This window comes from Carlito syrichta, unplaced genomic scaffold (genome assembly GCF_000164805.1).
Source record: "Carlito syrichta isolate Samal-C Ts95f unplaced genomic scaffold, Tarsius_syrichta-2.0.1 Scaffold301936, whole genome shotgun sequence".
NCBI classification, from domain to species: Eukaryota; Metazoa; Chordata; class Mammalia; order Primates; family Tarsiidae; genus Carlito; species Carlito syrichta.
This window is the reverse complement of record NW_007246032.1, coordinates 122054-138145: the sequence shown is the minus strand read 5'-3', so window position 1 is coordinate 138145 and position 16092 is coordinate 122054. Positions and strand designations below refer to the sequence as shown.

Genomic DNA, 16092 nt, shown 5'->3' with positions numbered 1-16092 from the left:
AAGGGATGCCCAAGAAAAGTGGCGCCCCCCCCCCCCCGTTTTCTGTGCTGGGTGATGACCTGACACCCATGGGAAAAGGTCACTGCTGGATACCTGGATCGGGTCTGTCATGTACAGAGGAAGCGGCTGTTCTACGTGAGTTTCTAACACATTTCTTATAAGGCGAGGTTTAAATTCATCTCCACCACTCCTCTCCTAGGTCTGCTACAGAAGTGTCTTGTAATTATCCCCCCTCCCCCAACTCTCTAAGACTGGTGGCAACTTAGGTTGTTCGAGAGATGTGCCACTGACACTGCCCTGGGAGTTTCTTGGAAGTGTGTGGGGGGGAATATTTCTATAACCAGTGGGGATGAAAAACTGGCTAATGTGTCAGTGGTATCAGTAGAATTTCCTTATGAGTCTAACGTCTTTCTTCTAAATCAAGGAGAAATGTGGTTACACATGAAAAGTACCAGGATCCAATTTGATTTTGCAAGTGAAGTGCAAATTCCACTTCCATGGGTGCTCTTGATGTCTTTTTATCACACAACAACAAACACTAGGCATATGCCAGGCACTCTGCTGTGTCTTGGGAATACAAAGATGAATAAGATAATTTGTCCTTGTCTTGAAAGAAGTGGTGGGAGAAACGAATAAAATTGCTAGTAAAAGTGATTAACAGCATAATAGATGGGTATATAAAGAGCCACGGAAGTACAGAGGAGGGAACAATTAGCTGTCTGAAAGGATCAGGGAAGGCTTTACAGAGAAGAACACATTTCAGCACGGTGTTGAAGGATGAATAGGAGTTGGCCTTGCAGAGAAAATTGGAGAGGACAGGAAGGGCAGCCAAAGCAGAGGGCACAGTGAATGCAGCCACATAAAGAATATGCTATCTCCAGGGAATGGCTTGACATCCCAGCCATGGCCTTTTCCTTCCTTGTAATGTAACTTTCTAAAAGTAGCCTAGAATTACTCATTCCTACCACCGTTTTCCAGTGAAATCTTTTTTCTTATGGTTTTTCTCCCCTATATTCTTCCCTCTTCAGTTTTCTGAGGCTCACTCCTGGTCTTTATTGTCCAAATCTTTCCATGTTAGTGTCTAACGAATGGAAGTGGAAAGGGGGTAACGTATAATAGCTCTGAATTAGAGGGCCTGAAAACTAGGCCTAATGTGTGACACTAGAGACAGCATCCTGGGAGTGATGATCTAATCTAGGGAAGAAATTCTGGGTCTTAACTAGGGAAGCATGCTAGATGTCAAATATGTGAGACCTTGGGAAATGAGTAATAAGATCAGAAGCTGGAAAGCTCTGGATTAAGGGAGGATTGGACTGTGATATGGGTCAGAGCAAGCAGTTCAGAACTGAGACCATGAATCATGCGAATGTGATGGAGCATACTGTTGTGTGGTACCAGCTGTGAAGAACAGCAGTGGCTCTGTCAGACTGGGCCATGTCCTCCATAGACTCTCCCATGCCGCCTTTCTTTCACTCACCCTCCTATTAGTCTCTTCTCTTGATCCCAATCTCCACCCACAATCTGCATTTATTGGACTTCTTTTAATAAGATCTTGGCCACCAGAACAGAGAAAATCCTGTTTTGCTGTCTTAGCATCTATCTCTAGGACTGCAAATAGTCCGTTTTACCTCATAAGCCATCAACTAGCCAGCCTATTTTTACTTCCTGATCATTTGGAAGCAAAGCAAGGATGGGCCCAGAAATAGTAAGGTAGACCTCATCCCCAAAACTCATCCACTATTTGAATCAGATGTAAGGCCTTTTTGTTTTGCCTACACCAAAATGCATTTTTAGAATTATTTGTGTCGATTTTTGGCAAATGTCCTGTTTTGAACTATATTTCAGACCAAGTCATGTAAAGAAGTTGTCACTGGGGTGACATGCCTCATGAGCTCTGCTAAGATTGATGATTCTGTAAGTGCTAGGAAATCATGGGTGGTGTTTAAGCAATCTTCCCAATCAACATATTTACTGAACACCTGCTTGTGTGCAAATACTATGCTGTATTTGTGATTTGGAGGAGACAGGAAAATGAGAGAGGTGGTATAATATGGGAGTCATTCTTAGCTAAACAAGGATTTGGATCCCAGGACTTGCTAGATGACTTTGGACTAGTTATTTGACTTCAGTTTCTCCATCTGTGATAATGCCATTTACCCCATATAGTGATGAGGAGTAAATCATTACAAATGTAAAGCAGTAATTCAGTACCTTTTGAGATGCTAAACATGTGGCATTATAGGAATTAAGAAAGGAGAAAGATCATTATGGACTATGATTTCAAGGAAAGCTTTTTTAGATACGTGGGGAATTTTGTTGGAAGGAAAGCTGAAGGGATTTCCAGATAGGTAAGGTAATGTTCATAAAACATATGGCCAGAATGTAGAAGAAAGTTTTCAAGAGTCAGTTGATGGGACTGGCCAGCCTGGCAAGATCAAAAGGTTTAAATAGAGAAGTTGTTAAGATTGGAAGGGTTGGTTTAAGCCAGATTGCAGCAGGCATTGAATGCTGAACTGAGAAGTTAAAGCTCTAACTTTATCCTGTAGATGATTTTAAGTCAAAAAAATTTGGTTAGGAAAGTGTAGGGTCATGAAAGTAGTATTTTAAGGCATTTTTCAACAGCAATATGGAAAATAAACTTCAGTAGAGAGAGAGAAAGAGAACTGCACAACAAGTTAGTAGGTTATTTAAATAGTCTAGATGTGAGAGGACTAGGAATTTAATTAGGGTGATATAGTAAAACTAAGAAGAGATGGGTCAATACGTATTATAAAGGAAAAGCAAACAGGACTTTGTGACTGATTGAATATGGAGGACAAGAGATAAAGTGACATCAAATAGTGTCTTGACCCTGGGTGAAGGATTAGCAGAAACAGAACAGAAAGAAAAGAAAGCCCATTTTGAGGAGAAGAAAAGCTAAGTGCTAGATATTTTGAGGTGATACTGAAACTCCTCAGTGGATACATTCCACAATTATTTGGAAGTGAGGGGTTAGTGTTCAAAAGAGAAGTCAGGGAGTTGTATGTAATAGAAGTATATGAAGCCATATTATCAACTGGGTTCACCAGTGGTAATAGTATAGAAACAGAAGTATAAAGGACTAAGGACTGAAGCATGGAGATTGCCCACATTTAAGGAGGTAGAGAGAAGGAATGAAGTTATTATGTTAGAAAATAAGGAATAAGCCGGTCTTGGCAGCTCAGCCTGTAATCCCGTGCTTTGGGAGGCTGAGGTGAGTGGATTGCCTGAGCCCGCGGGTTTGAGACCCACCTGGGCAGTAAGACCTCATCTCTACAATAAATTAAAAAAAAATCAGCCGGGCGTGGTAGCGTGCGCCTGTCATTCCAGCTACTTGGAAGGCTGAGGCGGAAGGATCACCGGAGCCCAGCAGGCGAGGCTGCGGTGGCCGGGAGCGGCCACTGCACTCCAGTCTGGGTGACAGAGTGAGACTCCAACTCAAAAAAAAAAAAAGCCAGATTAAAGAGAATTGTGGCATGAGATGCAGGTAAGAATTAGAGACAACATACAGATCACCCCTTGTATGTTTGGCAATGGAAGGAGGAAAAGAAATAGGAAAGTGGTTAGAGAAGGTAGTAGAGTCAAGCAGAAGATTTAATTTTCCTTGTCTGCTTCATTATTTTAGTTGTCTTCAAATATTATTCTCTTTCTTTCATATCCTAAATTGCAATTCATTTTAACCTTACAGCTGTGATAACTTTAATAATATAGCTATATTTATTGAGTGTTTACTATGTACTAGGCATTGTGATAAGCACTTTTTATACATTCTATTTATTATTCCATTTGATTCTCCCATCACTGGATTATAACTCCACAACCTCTTGGCAACACAGAAAGGCTAAATAAATTGCCTAAGATCACATAGCTAATGAACGGCAGAGATGGGATTTGGATCCAGCTCTTATAAAGACCCATGCTATACTGCCTCTGAAGGCAGGGCCAAGCTTCATGGGTATGTGACCTGTGCAGTTTCTCAGAGCCTGTGTATATAGAAGTTTCATGCTCTGGTGTTGCCATCTTGAAATTCTTAATCATTTTTTAACAAAAAGTCCTGCATTTTCATTTTCCACCAGGCCCCACAAGTTACGTAGCTAGTTCTGCCCAAGGCATCAATACCATTTCCTGAAGCTGGGAAGGCATTTTGTGCTATAGCCTTTGGTTTGAGTAGTGGCCCAACTTCCTTGCTGTGCAGTGGCGCACAATCACATTTTCCTGTGGTCCTCTCATTTTGGACTCCTTGAATCTGGTGGTATGAGGGACAAAGGGAAATATTTTGAACTTTAAATGGATACCTAGTCAGTGTGCAAAGAATAGAGCATAAAAAGGCAAGGAATTGTTTACTTAGAATGACTTCTGGAAACTCATCCATTACAATTTGAGAGTACCACTGGATAGAATTACAGTCCTGATGCTGTTGTCATTCCCAATTTAAATACAATATGAGTTCATTTCTTTTCCTTTTGTAGTTCAATAAACCCATTTGCTCATGGGATGCTATGGAAACCATTTTTCCACTTACTGAAACAGAAATTGGAATGGAACAGGTGTACTACAGTTTGTCTGCCCTAATCTGGTGCCTCTTTAGCCAGGCTGATACAACCCTTCCACCCTCAAACCATTGACTACCCAGCTGCTTTGAACCCAAGCGTTTACCACGATTGTTTGGAATGCTCCTGTTCTATTCCTGCCTTTGTGACCTGCTCTATTCCTTCATCTACCCTTATGGATCACAAAAAGCAGAAAAGCTTAATTTTTTATATTTTCTCTCATTTGGGCTCTACAGTCACTACTTGGAACTGATAACAAATTAGGTATTTTTGGTTCTCATGGCTATTACTCTCTCAACAATGACTTTTACCCATTCTCTTGCTCCTCCAACTCCTGGTCTCTCCGAGTAATGATTTGGCCATGTTCCAGCATCACTTGACACTAACTGACCACTTGACCAAGTCCTACTCCAACCAACCAGGATTCCTTTGTGGAAGAAGTCAGACAAGACTGAAATGCCTTCTCCCATTACCTGTCTCATTTCCATTCAGAGTGCTTCTTCTCATTTTCTATTCCCAACAAAGACCTGGTAAGCCTAAAACTATGTGAGATTAGAAATGTGAAGAGATTTCTGATATAACCTGTGGTATATGTCATGAAACAAAGCTTGGATGGCTAGATGCTCTCCATAGTCTCCTATTTGTGCTGTGGAATAATCTCCAAAAGGCACTATAGTAATCTATTGCTGCTTAACAAATTACCCTAAAATGTATGGCTTAAAACAACATTTCTATTTCTCTTTTAAGACTGAATTAAAACATTGCTTATCAGAAGCATTTCCCAGCTTGCTTTTTAAGAATTAGTATTCCTCAGCCGGGCTCAGTGGCTCAGCCTGTAATCCTGCGCCTTTGGGAGGCTGAGGTGAATGAATTGCCTGAGCCCGCCGGTTCAAGACCCGCCTGGGCAGCAAGACCTCGTCTTTACAATAAATCAAAAAATCAGCCGGGCGTGGTAGCGCATGCCTGTAATTCCAGCTACTCGGAAGGCTGAGGCGGAAGGATTGCCGGAGCCCAGCAGGTCGAGGCTGTGGTGGCCGGGAGCGGCCACTGCGCTCCAGTCTGGGCGACAGAGTGAGACTCCAACTCAAAAAATAAAAAAATAAAAAATAATAATTAGTATTCCTCCTCTCTGATCTTCCTTTGTACTTTAACATCTCATTATAGCACTTACCACATTTTTGTAATTGCTAGAGGCTGTCTTTTTCATGTGCATAACCTCAATTCTTAAAGTTATTCCTTGAACATCATGGATGCTCAATAAATAGTTATTGAGTGAACTTAAGAATAGCTCATACCTTTATCTACTTTTACTCTTTTCTTCAGAAAATTTAGGTATACTGCAAAGTATCTAACCTTGTTCTCTACAGCAAATATGCTCTTCTTCAGTTCCCCATTTATGGGCTGATGTATCATTGTTGTTACAGCTTAAATGTAAAGAAACCGTTGTCTCTGTCAAAGACTGCTTGACTTGCCAACTCATCTACTCCAGTGAAGACTTCTTGAACTTGTCTTTTTTTTTTTTTTAAGAAAGCAGGATTTATTGAGAGGACAGAAAGTTCCCATAGTGGGAGGGTACCCAAAGGGGTTGCCAAACTTTTTATCTATACATTCTGTGTCATTCCTACTCTGAAATTATTTCTGGTCCTTATAGGAAATTATGTAGTGAACCCCTAGCCCAAAGATGCATGGTTCAATAGCAATGTCAACATTGGTTCACTACTCAAATATTTAACTATAAACTTTATGTAGGCAGGCCCATGTCTTGTTTATTCAGCACTATTTTCCCAGCACCAAGCACTAGTAGGTGCTTAATAAATACTTGGAGAATTAATTAATGAAACTCCATTCTTGCATTCTTGATAACTCATGCCCCATTCCTGTTACCCAGGTCCTGACCTCTGATTACCCAGAATTTTAGACTAATTCATCATTTCACGTGGCCTAGACTTTTTGTCTTGGCCATTGACGCTTCTCTCAGTGCCTTATCATAGCTGGATAAGAATCTGACCCCTTGCTTACTTAGAACTAAGGTACCTCTTTGTCTCTTGCTTCCTAACTAATAATATTGACCAGATACCCTTAGGAGAATATTATTTTCTCTACCTATAGCCAGAAACTTTCAGCATACATATTAAATGTGTTTTAAAATATTCATAAGGATTATAAATTTCTAAAGAATGTGAACATGCCCTTTAAGAAACGAGTTTTAGGCAGAGACCAGGATCTAAAATTTTGTGAGTCTATTAGACTGATTAACTTGTAAGCTTCAGAAAATCAATGTAAATTAGTTTTTATACTAATCAGTGAATCAAAGGAGGGGAGGGAATTGAATGTGTAAATATGGTTGCCAAGGAAACTTTTTCTGACAGAAGAGAGAACCTCACAGGAATTTATACAAGCCCAAAAAAGCAATGTAACCTGATCTTTTTCTGTTTTCTCTCTAATTGAGGAAGAAAAAGATGTAGAAACCATGGGAACAGATAAAGGCAACTTTAGACTTTTCAAGAGAATTGAGGAGTAAGTTCTCCCTCTTAAAAAGATGTTGAGTAGTAGCATTCTCCAGAACAAATTATGGCCATTATAAGGTACCCATTTCTTCTAGGAACTATCTAGAAATGCAGAGCTTCTATGCATCCAACTCTGAAATAGTATTAATTTATTTAACAAGTGCATATTTGACATTTTCTAAATGGTCTATTGCCCAGAAGGAATTATAGTTATAAGTGTTTGATAATTTAAAGGTACTGTATTATACCTAGTGGATGTTCCTTAACTTTCATTCTAAATGTTTTTAGTAGATGGTGATTTGAGATTAATTAAATATTTAAAGACTTTTTTTGCAAAATAAAAGTTTGTTTCTGAATAAAAAGCAAAACACAAGGTACCTTGTGTTCCTTCTATTCTTTTGTTGTTTCTCCTGAGAAAAACCATTCATTGATTCATGAAGTCACGCTCCAAGATAGATGTTTATCTAGTGACAGTGTTATCTTAGTTGTAGGTATATTACCAGTGAAGGACAAATCCATCTCCTTGATGGCTAAAATCACAAAAGATCCTTCCTTTTTTTTAGTCGGAATCTCATTCTGTCACCCAGGTTGGAGTGCAGTGGCACACTCACAGCTACCATAGCCCGAACCAGCTATGCTCAGGCAACCCTTTCACCTCAGCCTTCCAAGTAGCTGGAACTACAGGCATGTGCTACCACGCCCAGCTTATTTTTTGATTTATTGTGGAGACAAGGTCTCACCAAGTTGCCCAGTCTGGTCTTGAACCCCTGAGCTCAGGCAGTCTTCTCGCCTCAGCCTCCCAAAGTGCTGGGATTACAGGCTTGAGCCACCATGCCCAGCAGAGATCTTTCCTATTTTAGCTGTAAATGATGGATGGTTTGAGGTTGTAAAATCTCAGCCGAAAAATACACTTGGATTGAAATATGGACTACTGTCCAGTATCTTAAGCCTACCATTCCGTGTCTCCATTCCTTTTCTTCTTGGTTTTATTTTGTTTTCAGTTACAAATAAGGCTTGCATTTGTCTGAAAAAATTATAATTTATAAACCCTTTCATACTTTGCTGTCCTGGAGTTTCGTCTGTGCACAGTACTTCATTGGCCTGCAGAGAGGCAGTAGGGGGTAATGGTTAACTGTGGGGAACCTAGAGCCAGAGTGCTAGGATTCAACCTTACCACTGCCCACCCCCCAACCCCCCATTAACTATGACCTTCCCAGTCTTCTCTCTCTCTGTGCTCCAGTCTTCTTGGGGCTAATGGGGAGAATCCTAGTCCCTACCTTGAAGAATTATAGAATTAAACAGGTTAATACATGTGAGGTGCATTACAAGCACCATGTGAGTTTTGCCTTTTATTATTTCCTGTGACCTCCTAGACAGTAGAGTTGCTTTCAATTGAGAGAAGACAAAATTGAGATGTATAGAAATATAATAAGTTTCCTAAAGTTGTACAGTAAGTTTGGGCTCAGATTATTCTCATCCTTAACTTAGCACTGAAGTTTTCTGTTCCACTTAGTAAGAGAAAAAATAATTTGAGTAAGAAGGCAGAACCCAGCTTTTACAGCATTTTGAAATAGAGGTTGCTTCACAAAATATTGTGCTTCTAAAGCACGTGAAAATGAAAATGCTTTCTCAAAGGCAAAGGGAATATGAGAAATGGTTGGAAATACTATGAGACAAGGAATGTCATGCTGGGTCAGACCTGTAGTATATTCAGCCCAAAATGTGGTCTCTGATCATGTGAGCAAGGGACAATTGGAGGGGAGTATTGTAGCTGCCAACCATGACAAAATCTAATTACAGGGATAGACCTGCCCATCCCTCACTGTCTTTTAGTATCCCATTGTGTCTTGTTCACTCAAGAAGTTAAGCTTTATTTCTGTTTTTGGCCTCCACAATCTATTCATGTATTCAATAAACATTTTAAGAGTTCCTATACCCCATTCTTATGGCTGGGAGTGCAAAGATGAATAGAACCCAAGCCTGATACCCCAGAGATTTCTAAAGAAAGACAGACATGGAAACATTAATTATGGTACTGTAATTAGTGGCATAACAGAAATATGGACAAGTTGTTTTGAAAGCTTAGAGAAGGGATCACTTAACCTTGCTAATAAATGTTAGGAAAAGTTATATTCCTAACAGGAGAAAGTGACATTTGAAGGATAAGGAGGAGCTCCGCAAGCAGACGGGAAACAGTATGTACAAAGATGGTCTATGCATGAGAGAGCACATATGGGGGAACTCCAAACAACCTGACAAGACTGTGTAACATATGAGAAAGGTAGTTGCAGAAACAAGGTTGAGAAATAGACTGGCATCAAATCACAAAAGGCTTGGATTTCTGTGCTAAAAAATTTGGACTTTATGGTAGAGGCCATGGAAGCTGTTAGGCCCCTTAGGAGTAACATGATCAGATTTGTCTTGTAGAAAGAGCACATCAGGCCGGGCACAGTGGCTCATGCCTGTAATCCCAGTAGTTTGGGAGGCTAAGGTGGAAGGATCACCTGAGGCCAGGAGTTCAAGATCAGCCTGGGCAACATAGCAAGACTCTGTCTCTACAAAAAAATTTTTTTTAAAAAACTGGTCATGATAACTTATGTCTATGTCTATAGTCCTAGCTATTCAGGTGGCTGAGGTGGGAGGATTGCTTGAGCTAGGAGTTCAAGATTACAGTGAGCTATGATTGTGTCACTGTACTCCAGCCTGGGCAACAGGGTAAGACCCTGTGTTTAAAAAAAAAAATCACATCAGCATTGTGGAGGGTGATTTGGACAGGAGTGAGACCAGAGACAGAATCATGCAATTAAAAAGGAACCTCTTATTCGACTTCTCTAATTCAACATCTTGTCCACTGCCAGTAGTTTTACTATAGAATATGTAGATTTGTTGATTCAGCCCCAATTTATTAATGCTAGAAATACTGAGAGAAACAACACACCACCCATGTCTTGGAGTTGCTTGTAACATTTAGGACCACAAACTTTCTTGAGTTTTCAGCTTTCCACATCTATCCTCTGCTTCATATTAGTCCTCATAATGGACTTCCAGTGTGTTAAAGTGAGCAAGCTTGTGTTTATCTGTATTCTTCATGATTTCACTATATCTGTCATAATTCCTTCCTCTCAGCTTTCATCTTTTCAAAGTGTAAAGTTCTAATCATTTAATGCATTCCTATAAAGAAATAAATTTATTACATCCCTTTTTAAGATTTCTGCTATTTAAATTCTTAATTCTTTCTCATTTTCCCCAAACCTCAAGTATAGTATGTTAGCCCTGGTAGTTCATATTTCCAACTCTTTGCTCTATTTCCTGTCTTTTGCTGGCTTACAAAGTCCTTTATTATTCTTTTCCTGTTGCCCCAAGGATATGCATACCAGAATTGCAGACTACATTATTTTCTTGGTTTTTTTTATTTTAATTTTTATTATAAAGATGTGGGGTACATTTCAGGTTTAGGTATACAAACATTGATCATGCAGGTACCCTTGTTGATGAGGTATGCCCCTCTCTCCCATAGCAGTTTCCCTCAACTGCCAATCCCACCCTCCCTCCCCTGACAGTTTCCCACTACATTATTTTCTTTGCTTTTTCTCTATGGTGTGTTTCCCCCCATGAGATCACAGACTCCAGAGGAATAACATATCTGCTCCTGACAATAAAGAGACTAAAGATGAAGCAATACTACCCCTGAGACAGAATAGAAGATGGAGCTGTATTAGAAATAGTAGTATTCATTACATAATAGTAATTATAATTATAATTTATTGAACTCATATATGCTAATTGTCATGCAAGAGCATTACGTGAGTTCTTATTTAATCTGTGAGGCAAGTATTCACATTATTTCCATTTTATAGTTGAAGAAACAGGCTCAAAGAGGTCAAATGACTTGCCCAAGGTCAAATCACAAATACGTTAGAGTGCCAGATTTTCAAACTGAGGACTGACTCTAGAACTGAAGCTCTTCACTATTGCGTGACGTACATATACAAGGTCTAAGTGCAGGTACCAGTGGTCATTAACAGTGAGTCAATTTTCTTCAACCTTCCTTTAGTCATACCTGTCATCATCAAATCTAGTTTCTCCTGATTTTTTTGATTTTTATGAGATATCTTAATCTGTTTTTTGTTTGTTTGTTTTTGTTTTTGTTTTTTTTTGAGTTGAAGTGTCACTCTGTCGCCCAGACTGGAGTGCAGTGGCCGCTCCCGGCCACCGCAGCCACGACCTGCTGGTCTCCGGCAATCCTTCCGCCTCAGCCTTCCAAGTAGCTGGAACTACAGGCACGCGCTACCACACCCAGCTCATTTTTGATTTATTGTAGAGATGAGGTCTCGCCAAGTTGCCCAGGTGGGTCTCGAACCCGTGGGCTCAGGCAATCCACTCACCTCAGCCTCCCAAAGGCGCGGGATTACAGGCTGAGCCACCGAACCCAGCTTTCTTAATCTGTTTTATCCCTCACTCCCAAAGTTGGTGGTCAGTGTCATAATTGTATAGATTTGAATTTGCATGTAGCACTATAGAGGTGCTATAGTTCATTGTGGACACTATGCTTACTGTTTTGGGACCCACCTTCAGGTGAATGGATTGTGCTTTGGAACATGGTTGCATGTACTAACAGGTTTGCTGTAAAAAGAACTAAATATCCTTTAAAAACAAATGTTGTGTATGTTATGATTTCTATACTAAACCAATCTATTTCTAGAGATGACTGTAGTAGGCTAAATAATGACCACCCAAGTATATTAGATCCTAATCCTCAGAACCTGAAAATGTTGCTGAGGTGTTATGATATATATTGGTTTTCATCCACCTTCCTGACTCATAACTCCCATAGCTCTTGTTACGGTCTTTTGTTATAATGTTGGGTGTGTAGACCTCAGGGGCAGGCCTCAGAAACAAAATATCTTCATCTTCTCCTGTCCACCTTTCACCTGCTCCAACCTTCTTTCCTTTATTTTGAATCAGAGTCTCACTCTGTCACCCAGGCTGGAGAGCAATGACATGGTCTCAGCTTACTGCAGCCTTGACCTCCTGGGATCAGGTAATCCTGCCTCAGCCTCCCGAGTAGCTAGCACTACAGGCACCTGCCACCATGCCCAGATAATTTTTTTTTTTTTTTTGTAGAGACGAGGTCTCACTATGTTGCCCCAAGCTAGTCTCAAATTCCTGGATTCAAATGGTCCTCCTGCCTTGGCTTTCTAACATGCTGGGATTATAGGTGTAAGCCACTGTGCCTGCCTCCACACCCTGGCCTTTTTGATTATTGATTTTAAGATTCGCCCAAAGAGGGTCCTGCCCTATACAATGGGAGAAGGAGTGCTAATATCTTGAGACTTCTGTAAAAACCCAAAAGGACTAGTTTTAGAGAGCTTCTGAATAGCTGAACATGTGGGGGTTCCTGGAGGATGGTGCCTCTAGGGAAAGTATGGAAGCTCTATTCCCCTTCCCCCATGCCTTGCCCTGTGCATCTCTTCATCTATATCCTTTGCAATACTCTTTAAAATAAACTGGCAGCCGGGCTCGGTGGCTCAGCCTGTAATCCCGTGCCTTTGGGAGGCTGAGGTGAGTGGATTGCCTGAGTCCGCGGGTTCAAGACCCACCTGGGCAACTTGGCGAGACCTCATCTCTACAATAAATCAAAAATGAGCCGGGCGTGGTAGCGCACGCCTGTAGTTCCAGCTACTTGGAAGGCTGAGGCAGAAGGATTGCCGGAGCCCAGTGGGTCGAGGCTATGGTGGTCGGGAGCGGGCACTGCACTCCAGTCTGGGTGACAGAGTGAGACTCCAACTCAAGAATAAATAAATAAAATAAACTGGCAAATGTGTTTTCCCAAGTGCTGTGAGCTGCTCCTGCAAATTAATTGAACTCAAAGAGGGGCTTGTGGGAACCTCAACTTGAAGCCAGTTGGTCAGAAGTTCCAGAGGTCCAGACTTATGACTGGTATATGGTGGGGGAAAAGTCTTGTGAGATTGAGCCCTCACTCTGTGGTATCTGAGGCTATCTTCAGGTAGATGGTGTTGAAATTGAATTGGAGGACACCCAGCTTGTGCCTACTGCTTGTTGGTGGGAAGAAACCCCCACACTGGGTCACAGAAGTCTTCTGTGTTGATGATTGTTGTAGTGTGAGAGCAGAGGGCAAAACTCAGCTTGGGGAAATTGTCCCTTAAGGAGTTATCTTATAAGGAAAAGGGGTCTTTGCAGATGTGATTAAGTATCTGGTTGTGATGAGGTTTTATCTGGGTGGGCCCCAAATCTAATTGCAATGTCCTTATAAGAGAGAGGCAGAGGGAGACACAGACAAAGTGGAGGCAATGTAAACATAGTGGCAAAGATTGGAGTGATATGTCCACAAGCAAAGGAATCCTGGCAGCCACCAGAAAGAACCTGGAAGAGTCAAGGGACTAGATTCTTCCCTAGAACCTCTAGAGGAAACACAGCCTGCTGGCCCTTTGATTTCAATCCAATGAAACTAATATGGAACTTCTGGCCTCCAGAACTATGAAAGAATAAATTTCTGTTGTTTTATGCCACTAAGATTGTGGTAATTTGTTAATGGAAGCAACAGGGAACCTAATACAATGAGAACAATCACTTATCATACTGCTTAGTTCATTTTGAAGGCAAATATTATGACTTAAGAAAGACAACCAATTTATATAACATGTATAATATTTTAGCAAATGTATATATATAGTGCTTACCATGTGCCAGATGCTGGTATAAGCATTTGAAATGTATTTACTGTCTTAATCTAAATTAGGTTGGCAGTGTTGTTCAAGTCTTTTATATCTTTATTAACTTTTATGTCTACTTGTTTCATCAATTACTAAGAGAGGAGTATTGAAATCTCCAATTATAATTGTAAATTAGTCTTTTCCTCCTTTTAGTTCTATCAGTTCTTGCTTTATAAGTTTTGAAATTCTGTTGCTGGGAGCATATACATTTAAGATTATATGTCCTCTTGATGAATTGAGCTCTATATCATTATAGAATTACCTTCTTTGTTCATGATAATATTCCTTCTGCAGTCTATTTTGTCCAATATTAATATGGTCACTATAGTTTTCATATGGTTGTTGCTTGCATGGTGTATATTTTCCACCATTTCACTTTTAACCTACATATATCTTTATTTTTAAAGTGTGTTTGATTTTTAATTCAATATGACAATTTTTGCCTTTTAATTGGAATGTTGTTTTATTTTATTTTATTTTTTAATCATAGAGACAAGTTCTCACCATGTTGCCCAGGCTGGTCTCGAACCCATGGGCTCAGGCAATCAATCCTCTCACCTCAGCCTCCCAAGTGCAGGGATTACAGGCTTGAGCCACCATGCCCAGCCTTAACTGAAATGTTTAAGCAATTTACATTTATTATAAATATTGGTATGGCTGGCTTTAACCTGACAATCTTGCTCTTTGTTTTCTATTTGTCCTGTTATTGGTTCCTTTTTTTTTTTTTAATCTTTCATTGCCTTATTTTGGATTATTGTAGTTTCTTATTTGTAAGTCCAAAATTTATCCTTATTATTGAATTATTGCCTATACATATTTGTTTTATCTTTTTTAGTATTGTTTTCCTGTTTATGATATAAACATTTAACTTATTCCTTTGTATCATCAAATAATATATATTACTTTATGTATAGTAGAACTTATTATAATTTTGGCTTTAAGTGGTCAGTTATATATTTTTTTTTTAGTTAGGAATTTTAAAAAATTTTTTATAAAGCCAGAATAAATCCATACAAGGATTTAGTCTTCCCATAATCCTGAGAGGAGGACAGTGGGGCATTCTTGTTTCCATTTTACAAATGAGGAAACTGGGGTTCATAAAGTCTAAGCAGCTTGCCTCTTTGGTAACTGGCCAATCGTCGCCACCCTAACTTCACCTCACCTTTTGGTGTAGCACTAGAGTCCCATCAGAGGCAGCCATCCTGGGTTGGTCCAGCTCCAGAAGCTGCTCCCAGCAAGAGAGGCACATGAGGCTGCTCCCAGCCAGGCAGCCAATTATATTTTTAAAGATATTTAAAAATAAGAAAACATGACTTATATTTACCCACCTATTTACTGTTTGACACTCTTTTTATTTCCTTCATGTTTCTATCTGTTATCAATTAACTTTAGCCTAAAGAACTTTCTGTAACATTTTTGGTAGTGTAGTTATGCTGTAATTAATTCTTTCAGTGTTTATGTGTCTGAAAAGTTATATTTTATCTTCATTTTGAGAAATTTTTTTTACTTTAGATAAGGAATTCTAATTTTACAGTTTTTTCTTTCAGAACTCTAATGTCTATCCATTGCCTGCTAGTTTGCATAGTTTATAAGAAACCTGCTGTAATTCTTATATTTGGTCCTCTGCGATGTCTTTTTTCTCTAGCTACTTTTAAGATTTTATTACTTCAGCAATTTGATTACAGTGTTTCTTGGAATCATTTTCTTTATCTTGTGCTTGGATTTAGGCTTCCTGGATCTATGGGTTTATAGTTTTCACCAAATTTGGAAAACTTTTAGCTATGTCCACATTTTTTTCTGTTCCCTTCCTCCCCAAGTATCTTTCCTTTTGGAACTCCAATTTTATGAATATTAGATTGCTTGATATTATCCCACAGGTCACTGATGCTTTGTTCATTTTTATTTAATCTTCTGTCTCTCTGTGCTTCATTTTGGATAATTTCTAATACAGTATCTTCATGTTCACTGATTTTCTGAAGTTTCTCATCTGTTATTAATCTCATCCCATTTATTTTTGGTTTCAGATGTTGTATTTCTAGTCTATAAAAGTTTTATTTAGGTCTCTTTTATATTGTTCCTTTTCTCTTGTCCTCATGGTCATGTTTTTCTTTACTTCTTGAACATGTAGAACATATGATTAAAGGTGTTTTATAGCCTTGTTTGCTAGTTCTTTAATCCCTGTCATTTCTGGGCATTTATGCTCCCGGCCACTGCAGCCTCGACCTGCTGGGTTCCAGCGATCCTTCTGCCTCAGCCTTCCGAGTAGCCGGAATTACAGGCATG

At 39.6% G+C, this 16092-nt stretch overlaps 1 protein-coding gene across 1 annotated transcript in view; it reads left to right on the top strand.

Moving 5' to 3' along the window:
• PHC2 (polyhomeotic homolog 2) overlaps positions 1-16092 on the top strand; it is a 182697-nt gene that overhangs the window by 70669 nt on the left and 95936 nt on the right. The window contains exon 3 of the mRNA XM_008055735.2: positions 118-135. The gene's annotated coding sequence lies outside the window, so the exon portion shown is untranslated. The remainder of the gene's footprint in view (positions 1-117; positions 136-16092) is intronic.